The 9,402-nt window shown below is 32.5% G+C and overlaps 1 protein-coding gene across 1 annotated transcript in view; it reads right to left on the reverse strand.

The window, feature by feature from the left end:
* Nucleotides 1-8,648, reverse strand: part of LOC134264159 (angiomotin-like) — a 28,411-nt gene extending 19,763 nt beyond the window's left edge. The window contains exon 1 of the mRNA XM_062746460.1: nt 8,521-8,648. The gene's annotated coding sequence lies outside the window, so the exon portion shown is untranslated. The remainder of the gene's footprint in view (nt 1-8,520) is intronic.
* Nucleotides 8,649-9,402: the final 754 nt, after the last annotated feature.

Genomic DNA, 9,402 nt, shown 5'->3' on the forward strand with positions numbered 1-9,402 from the left:
ACTTGTGAAAAAGCAGTGATGTTGCGGTCTAACAATTCTTAAAGCCATATATGGCGTATGTACAATGAAAATTATTAGACTAAAATTATAAAAACTTATTATTTGTATCATTACTTTATATAAAGATAGAACTTTTCCGTAAATTACAAAATCTAAGTCAACTGCGTTAAAAAGATATCACAATTTAATTTGGATTCTCAGAATTTTCTCCGACTCGGAAAAAAGTACAAAAGATTTAAATAACACATTACAGAGAAGATAAAATCGTATTATTAGATGAAACAAGGTGTTCTCCGTGTTCAGAATTGTATGAAAAGCTTTAATTTAAATGTATTAACTATATTTCTTTACTTAATTTTGTATTTTTCAAAAATATATTTTTTTGATCAGTTACGCCATATATGGCTTTAAGTGCCTAGCTGTCTCAGAGAAAACCATGCAAATTGAAAAAAATTGTCCAGATGCAATATCGTAGTAAATTTAAAAGTGACCCATACAAATAAAGATTTGGTCCAAATGACCTAAAATATGATTTACATTTTGTCGTTAGTTGTTTCTATTTTTAGTAACGGGGATTATTTGTTTTCCTATAAAAAAGTGTAAAAGGAGCATTGACATTCATTGAAAATGATGCATTTGAAGTGCGTCTTTTAAACATATTTGCTATAATTTTTATTTCAATGTTGCATATGTTATAAAAGTGCAATAGTAGTAAATTATATTCATTAAAAAAAATTTACATATATATTTTGTATTTAGCCACATTATATCAGGGAATATACAAAGAATCTAGATTTTAGCAATCAAGGCTTTTTTTTCAAAGTTTGGTTAATCGTATCTTGAAGCGAGGATGATTTTTTTATTTGAATTATACTGTTTTGAATTTATTCAATATAGAAGAAAAACATATTAAAAAATTGTCGTTGGCAAACAACTCTGCACCACAGAAAAAAATTCCAATTACGGGTGAATTTTTCAATATTAATCTTAAATTAAAACATGCCATTTCATGCTAAAAATTGTTACATAAATGATTAAATGGTATTTTCATGACATAATAAATTTTTAGAAATTGTTTATTAATAAAAAAGAAATCTTTTTTCATTTAAATGCCTTTAATTCTAATATTAATATTTAGATTTTTTTGCAATTGCCTAGTCAGAGTTAGGTCCCCTTGCGCAACTCTCCTTCTTTAAAGGTAAATAATTTCACTGGAAAATGTCTATGGGGAAATTTTAAAATAATGACACATAAAAGCAGTCAACTTTCTATGGAAAAACTCACAATTTAATGCAAACAAAATGAGTAAAAATTCACAAGGATGTGATTTTTATAAATTTTCCTAGATTCCGTGTCATGAAACAGAGGAATATCTCGTGTAGTTGATTGTGACAGAAGCACTGAAAAACGTCTAGCATGTTTGAAGTTCTCAGAGTGTATAAGGTCTTTTTTGTCAAGCCTGGGACACCGTAAAGTTGAAACAAGCTAATTTAGAGAATTTATATGTCTTCCGTAAGGGCAAATGTAAATTTACAATGCGCAGTTCGAGGGGAGGGGGTAGGAAGACGGATCCCCTTGACAGAATTTGTAGAATTATAAAATGTATACATGTAATCCGAGATTCCTCTGATTCTAAACCCCGCTTTTACAGTGTATATTATGACTCAGGGGCGTAGCAACAGGGGGGGCCAGGCCCCCCCCCCCACTTTTTTTCCCAACCTTACTCATACTATAGGAAATGTCAATTAAAAGCGTGGTTGGCCCCCTCACTTTTAGTGATGAACTGCAAATGTAGTATTAGAGGGGTTGGGGAGACGGATCCCCTTGACTGAATTTGTAGAATTATCAAATGTATACATGTAATCCTAGATTCCTCTGATTCTAAACAATGAACTGCAAATGTAATATTAGAATTGATACTGAAAATAGTTGAGACTGAGGAAAAGTTTACCTAACCCCCCCCCTCCCCCGAAATAGGATTTTTTCGACTTCGGGCAAACTTTTTTCTTTTTTTTTTTTTTTGCTTGTCAACTTTTTCGGGTAAGTAAAAAAAAATTCTCTGGCTGCCCCCCCCCTTTCAAAAACAATGCTACGCGCCTGTGACTTGTGCGGGAAATCTCGGATTAGTATACATCTATACTGAAGCAAATAAAATATGCCAATATGGATATTTATAAAGATTTGATTCTTATTCTTTTTATGTGTATAGAAGATTCTTTTTATGTGGAATAATTATCACACTGTAATGATGATTTTATGAGTTTGTACAAGCCAGACCTCATAAATTTTTCATTTTACATGCTGAAAACTATCATTTAGTAAAAAAAAAATCGGAAAAAATGGATCGTCCGGGATTCGAACCCGGGACCTCTCACATGGGAAGCGAGAAACGTATCACTACACATTTGAACCGCTTTTACCTGGCGATAATTATATGCAAAGATGAAGTCACATACATGTTTATATTCACATTCGATAATTGTCATAATTTTATACAATGCATGGTGTCTAATTTAACTTTTAATAAACAGTTCTAATAGATGTAATAAGAATATAAAACCCGCCGAGAACCTGTTTTATACGTTATAAGTCTCCTCATGCCCCTGTGCTGAAAATAGCGACATGTAATACAATAAATACTAATAAAACAAACGGGGGGGGGGGGGGGACTTTGAGAAGGGTGAGAGAGGTCCTAGGGAGTTTTGCAAAAGCTCAAAATCTTCTTGAAATATCGCCCGAAAAGGATAGTGTTAAACACAGACAAAATGTATAAATTTACAACCATGAACTTCGAACGTTTGACTTCAAAACCAATAGGGTAATTCCTTCGGCCACAGGGAGTTGTTCTGTAAAATTTAATTGTAAAAAGTTAAAAGGGTTCTCGAGATATCGTGTGGAAACAAAGGCGTTACAGACAGACAGAAAGACGGACAGACAGACCCAAATTAATATCCTCCACTTTTTAAGGACATTCGCAACGTAATTTATCTACTGATAACTTTTCAAGATATTCTTAATTAAAGATTATATTGACATCAGATGTTCACAGGCAAAAAATCAACATGCATTACCAGAGTTTTTGGGAAGATATCATATTATGAAAATTTTAGCTTTATTCAAAGAAAAATATACAAAAATTACAAAACATAAATTCCAGATTTTTTTCCCATCAAATTTGTTTAAGAAGAGGTGTATAAATTTGTATGTAGACATGTAAAGCATTGCACACAAGTCCTTCATTTAGTGGAACTCTTCAACTCCAGGGAAGAACCCAATAATATTCAAACTACGTTGCGTATGACCTTAAGCGGGGGACAATTAATTATGATACATGTAAATACCTTTGCCCTTGAAATTTACAATAATATTTCATTTCAAAGTATGAAGAATGTGAGAGAACAGTAAATTGTGCAGATCGTGTTTAATGGCAGAAGAATTCAAGTTGAGTTGAATAGCTCACAAAGAAGAGAGTGTACGTATTGTCTCATTCGTTAAAAAAAAAAAATCAAGTCATTGCACCTCCCCCAGTAAAAATAAAAAAGAAGTTGTCTGAAATATCTCAATGTTTGTATCGATGAAATTGGAAATTTGTAGAAATTGTTTCTTCTTAGGGGATGACTTTTTGATTCTGAAGGGGGGGGGGGGGGGGGGCTGGCAAATTTTGTTGAGACAGATTATTTATTTTCATGCCAGTCAAGGGAAGATCCTTTATTTTCCAGAGTATCGAGGACAGATTTTTATTTTCTTCTTAAATGTCTTAAGGTACCTTGATAAATTGAAAGCAACAAGTGATTATCATTGGCGGATACAGGATTTGTGATTGGGGGTGGGTGGGGTGGGTGGATAACTTCTGATAGACAAGGTTTGTTAAATTTTGAAATCCAAAGGCCCCTAGTCCAGGACGAAGCCCTGTGGGGGGCCCCCGAAAGCTACTGGTGTTTTGTGTATTCTAAGAGTCAAACTAGGCACAAAAGTAGCCCCGGAAGCTCTTGGGTTTTCGTGTATTTTAAGAGTAAAATTAGGCACAAAAATAGTGGCATTGTACCAAAGTATGGCATTATTAATATTATTATCATACTGTGACAATTTTAAGGAGGGGGGATGCGCCCCCTCGCCCCCCTTAAATTTGCCAGTGATTTAAAAAAAAGGGGGGTTATATGAACATAGCTAGGTATAATTCTTTGACAAGAAAATTTATTTTTTGCGGTGCATAAGAATTGACTTGTATTTAAGTGATTTATCACACCAACTGAGTGCACATTGTTAAGTAGATAAACTGACTACTAGTACAGTATCCAGTCTGTACCGCAAGTATTGTCTTATCAATTATGCTTGTGGTAGTGGTCATCATGGTCATACATGCATTTTCTTTCTTCTCACATTTATATAAAAACATTGCCAATCGGATTGATGCAATTGGCCATTGTGTTACGTGCACAAGTTTTTTTTTTATCTCATTTTATTAATACTACCGGTATTTGGTTCTAAAATGGCGAGCGAAGAGCGCCAAAAAAAAAATGGTGAATTGAAGATTGCGAGGTTAAATGACACTGAAATAATCAAGGTATTTTTCACAATATTTGAATATCATCATTCAAGGTCAGATTATTTATTTTCTTTGCAGTGGAGGACAGATTACTTATTTCCAAAATCTGCCAGCCCCCCCACCCCCCAACCCAACTCATAATCTAATAGTCGTCCCCTTAATACTCAAATGAATATGTTGATCGAATGACTAGTATGATGAATGATGTATTCATTTTTGTAACTATCTAGCAAATGTGTATAAAAGGTAATTGAATTTAAGGCTTTTACGTTATCCATGTAATGGTTTATAAGGAATTCATAAAATCTCCCCCCCCCCTTTTATGATGTTTTTCTTTGGATTCAGTCCTTATTTATTGATTTGTGAGCTATGTATGTCTAAATTCTGAAAAAATGATATAAAAAAAATCCAGATATTATTTATTTTTTATATTTTTGGAAAAGTTTTTAGGCACTTTATGACTAGCGTTTACTGTATTTTTAAAATTTTTGATTTCAAAATTTAACAAACTTTGACTATAAATATTTTCTAAAATTTATATTTGCCAACGACAGTTTTTTCATATTTTGTGAACATAAGCATCCTTAACAATAAGCAACAACATTTATTGGATTCAAATATCCTCGCTAGTTGTTACAGTAATATCAATTCTACCTAAAATTGTCACTTTTTCCAAAAATTGGAAAAGTGCCAATTTCATGACCTTTTTGCACTAAGACAAAATAGATGTCAATCATTCTGACTATGCATTTGTGAATAACTAACCTTTATCCTTTTACTACAAAAAAGAATATCTAAGTAATTTGTAAAATTGCAATTTTAATTCTCCTCAAAATATGACTAAAAGTTATAAAAAATTACCTGTAATTTTGTTGCATATGAGCTATTTTTAGTAACAGGCCAAAAAAACTTATACGAGTTTGATTAGCCCGATAAAAATTTGTTTGATTTTCATTCATGCATGCTAGATTTGGCTCACAAAGTTTGAAGGCGATCAGAGAAACTTGCCTCTAGACCATTTTGCATGGTTTTCTCTGAGACAGGCACTTAATATGTTGGATCTTTCGTTGGACTTTTTATAGGTAATGAATATATATATGGAAAGATTTTTATAAGCCAGCTAGGGTATCACAATACAAAATGTTACAGAGACATAAACAATGAGTATTAGTTTAAATAAATTAATCGTAAATCACCTTATGCATCAACCCCCAAAACCCCATCCCTCCCCACTTATTTGACAACAATTATTGAATGGTAGCAAGTCTCTCTATTTTTGCATCAATTTACAGGTTAATTAATTGATTGAGCCACCTTGACATGATTTTTAAATTTTCTGGGTCAAATCGGTCGACATGCAGGTAAAAATCTGCCACCAGAGATTTATGTAGGGAGGGGCGTAATGATTACAAATGAACGATCAATTCAAACAATTCCATGACATTTCCTTTTTGTGTACCTTTGGGATGAATGATCTTAATGGGAGACCTTCTTTCAATGTTGTCATTGTCAGATAGAGAGAATTAAATTCCTGACAGATTATTGAACAGATATTTACAAATTAAAACTTGATCGCTATGTTTCCAATCAAAAGCACATATACCTGCATGTGAAGTGAATTACTTGACTAGATCTTTGCTTGTGAATATATGGAATCAGCATTAAAATATTTTCTAAAACTTTCCCTTGAATTAATATACATATAATTTCAAGATGAACATACAGGTTCTTTCTTCTTTATACATGAATTTTTTTTTAGATTTTAATTTCAGTTGTTTTCATCCCCTTAACATCTGATTTTTAAATTAAATTTATAAACTACATAGTTCTGCAATAAAATGCAATGCTTGAAAAACAGAATTCCTAGCTTTTATTGTTATAATCTTGATTTACAGAGTAAAATTCTCAATAAGCACTCTTCTTAAGAATTTAATTATGCTTTCAGATTTGATGTACTGTAAACCAACTAATATCTGTGTCATCTTCTTATTCAAGATTCGTCTGTGAGTGAGTTTCAGTATATGAATTATTTCCCTAAGTACTTGCAAACAAATTTTTTTTTTCTACAGCATTCAAGGCAAAATCAACCACTTTTTTCAGAAGACATGAGGTTGAAAACTTTGATGAGTGTTTGCATGCATATGCCTTGCGCTGATAGTATCCAACATAAAATAATTTCAAAGAGGTAGAGCCACTTTGGGCCTTATTTGGCCCTGAGAATTTCTGAAAATTCAAAACTGCTCATATTAGGTTGCAAATGCAGTATTTATCACTTGGACTGTTGGTGACCACATATCTATTAATTGTGACGTAATTTTACATCTAGTCAATGCATTATGACGTCATAAAATGCGTCATTTTCCTTATATCCTGTAAATTCCTTTGAAAATGACCTAAAGTTGAAGCATTTCTTCAATATTTCATATAGAGCACAACCTCTGATCCAAAATATGCCAATACATAATGAAAGGCCAATTTCTGAAGATCAAAAAACATGTTTTATTTTTGGGATCGTGGGCTGTGCTCATATTTTAATTCTTTGCTGAAGGTAGTCAAATAAGCATATTTTCTGCAAATTTCAAGAACATTGCAATTTCTCAAAGCCTGTTTTCAAATATTTAGATGCTCAAAACAAAATTCCATTATAGAACATGAAAGCACCAAGTATCTTCTTTATTTTGATATATGAAAATGGAAAGAGGGTGATAGTTAATTAATTGATATAAGTACAGGGCCATTTTATGCATAAGATGGCTCTTGCTCTTTGTGTAAAAAATTCAAGTAGGTATGTCAGATACACATGAAGATAAAGTCTTTTTACAGCTAGAATACAGGAAACAAATTAGGAGGTAAAATTGTCAGCAAACATTATTAATGCAGAACAAGAGCTTGCCGCAATATATTCTCCTGGTTAAAGCCAAGGCTTGGGGGAATTTTTATGTGGCATATATATGCTAATGAGATGCAAATTTCCGTCACATCTCGCTTAACAAGCATGCGAGATTTCGGCAAAAAAAAAAAAAATGGAGAGACCTTACTATTCTAATAAGAAAACCAAGTTGGCCAATGATGCCCTAAGGTGAAATTCCTGGTTTTCTAAGGAATACCGCTTATTTATACAGGACAGAATATATGTCTGATTTATTGAATGAATTTTTCATGAGTATGTAATTTCTTTCAAGTAAAAAATGGATTGCATTAATTCTTGTATGCTTCAATGTGCTGCAAGTCTTTAATTAATGTAAATGAATACCAAACACCTGCAATATTTCACACTTGAGAAGGTGGAGAGAAAAGATGGGGAAAAAACAAACAATTACGGCACGATTCTCCGTTTGAAGACTAATTATAACCCTGGACTAACATCTGGCCGGACTATTGTGGAAAATCAAGAGCTCCACCCTCTGCTTAGTTGTTAAGTTATATAAATATTTGTGCCTAAAAAGTTTTACCAGTGGTAGCAAAAGGCTGCATATTATCACGTAGTATTACTTTATACCGTAGATAAAAAAAATTTGTAAGCCAAGGGATTATTTTAATGATTATAGGTATTTCAGAGAATAAGATTCTAGATTAAAATTCCTAAAGAAATGTACATTCTAATTTTCTTAAGTTCCCTATAATTTTTTTTCTTATCAAGCCCCAACACTTCTTACCTAATGAAAATAAATTATTGCTCTGTAATACCGGTACTTAAAATTGTCCTTGAAGATGCCCTTAATACATAGATCAAGATTCATCTGTTAATTTCAGTAAGCAGATGACACCTTTTGAATTTTTATATATTTAGTCAGCAAATCTCCTAAATATGGTTCAAGGAATAAAAAGCAAAGTCTTTAAGATAAAGCTATAAATCACCTGTCATTTTTTACTTGGGTAGTTGGGGTTGGGGGGGGTGGGGGGGGGGGAGGGGTTCACATGCTGGCCGTTATAGAGATGTCCTTTCTATATCCTGACACTCACTTCCTTCTTACCTAATCACAAGTGCTTCACTGACTCTTCTTCTTTCTGGTGAAGAGGAAAATCCTACTTCAAACCCCTGAATCACACAGTAACATCCACATGCAGCCAAAGCTTGTTCAAATGAGGAAGAAATCTGTCTGTGGTCATGCTCCTCATAAGGGGGTTCAATTACTGTTATTTCCTGAAATTAGAGTACCCCCTGTGGTTAGTCTTTTATTTAATGAGTTGTATTATAATCTGTGTATATATAGAGAGGAAATTACTTTGTGTTGTAGAAATAGAGGGCTGCTCCCTGCTGGGATGATAATAGGGGGCTAGCAGGGGCATTGTGTTAATTGTCATTAAATCATGTTTGAAACTGTTCAATGCATTTAATTTTGAAAGAAATTGGTGTGAAAGCAATATCAGAATCAATTTATTTTTGTGAAATGCCAGAAATATACCATCTAATTTGTGATTTTAATATTTTTGTCTTGTTGGATTAAGATTTAGAAAATAAAAAAAAAACACGTCAATTCTATGCTGAGAAATACAGTTATAATTGGTAGAATAAATTTTTTATTATTTTATGGGACCTTGAAAAAATTATATAATTAGCATTTTTCCAGCAACTTGCAATTAGACAAATCATAATTACTGGTGTATGCAGTGTCATCTGTTAATTAGGATAATCAATATGCTGATTCATCCATAACAATTCTTTGTTTTGTTATATCCTTTTTGAAATTCCTTGATTTTTTCCCCATTATCTTTATAGTCAAAAAAAATAAAAATCTTATTATGACAAAAAATTCTCTTATAATTACTTGTCTTCTACATCTCGTAAATCATTTTCTCAAATTGTTAATAAAGAATTCATGTTTTAGAGTTCCTAAAAATACCCAGCTCCAAGA

Source organism: Saccostrea cucullata, unplaced genomic scaffold (genome assembly GCF_032062105.1).
Source record: "Saccostrea cucullata isolate Sc308-1 unplaced genomic scaffold, CSIRO_AGI_Scuc_v1 ctg1613, whole genome shotgun sequence".
Classification (NCBI taxonomy): domain Eukaryota; kingdom Metazoa; phylum Mollusca; class Bivalvia; order Ostreida; family Ostreidae; genus Saccostrea; species Saccostrea cuccullata.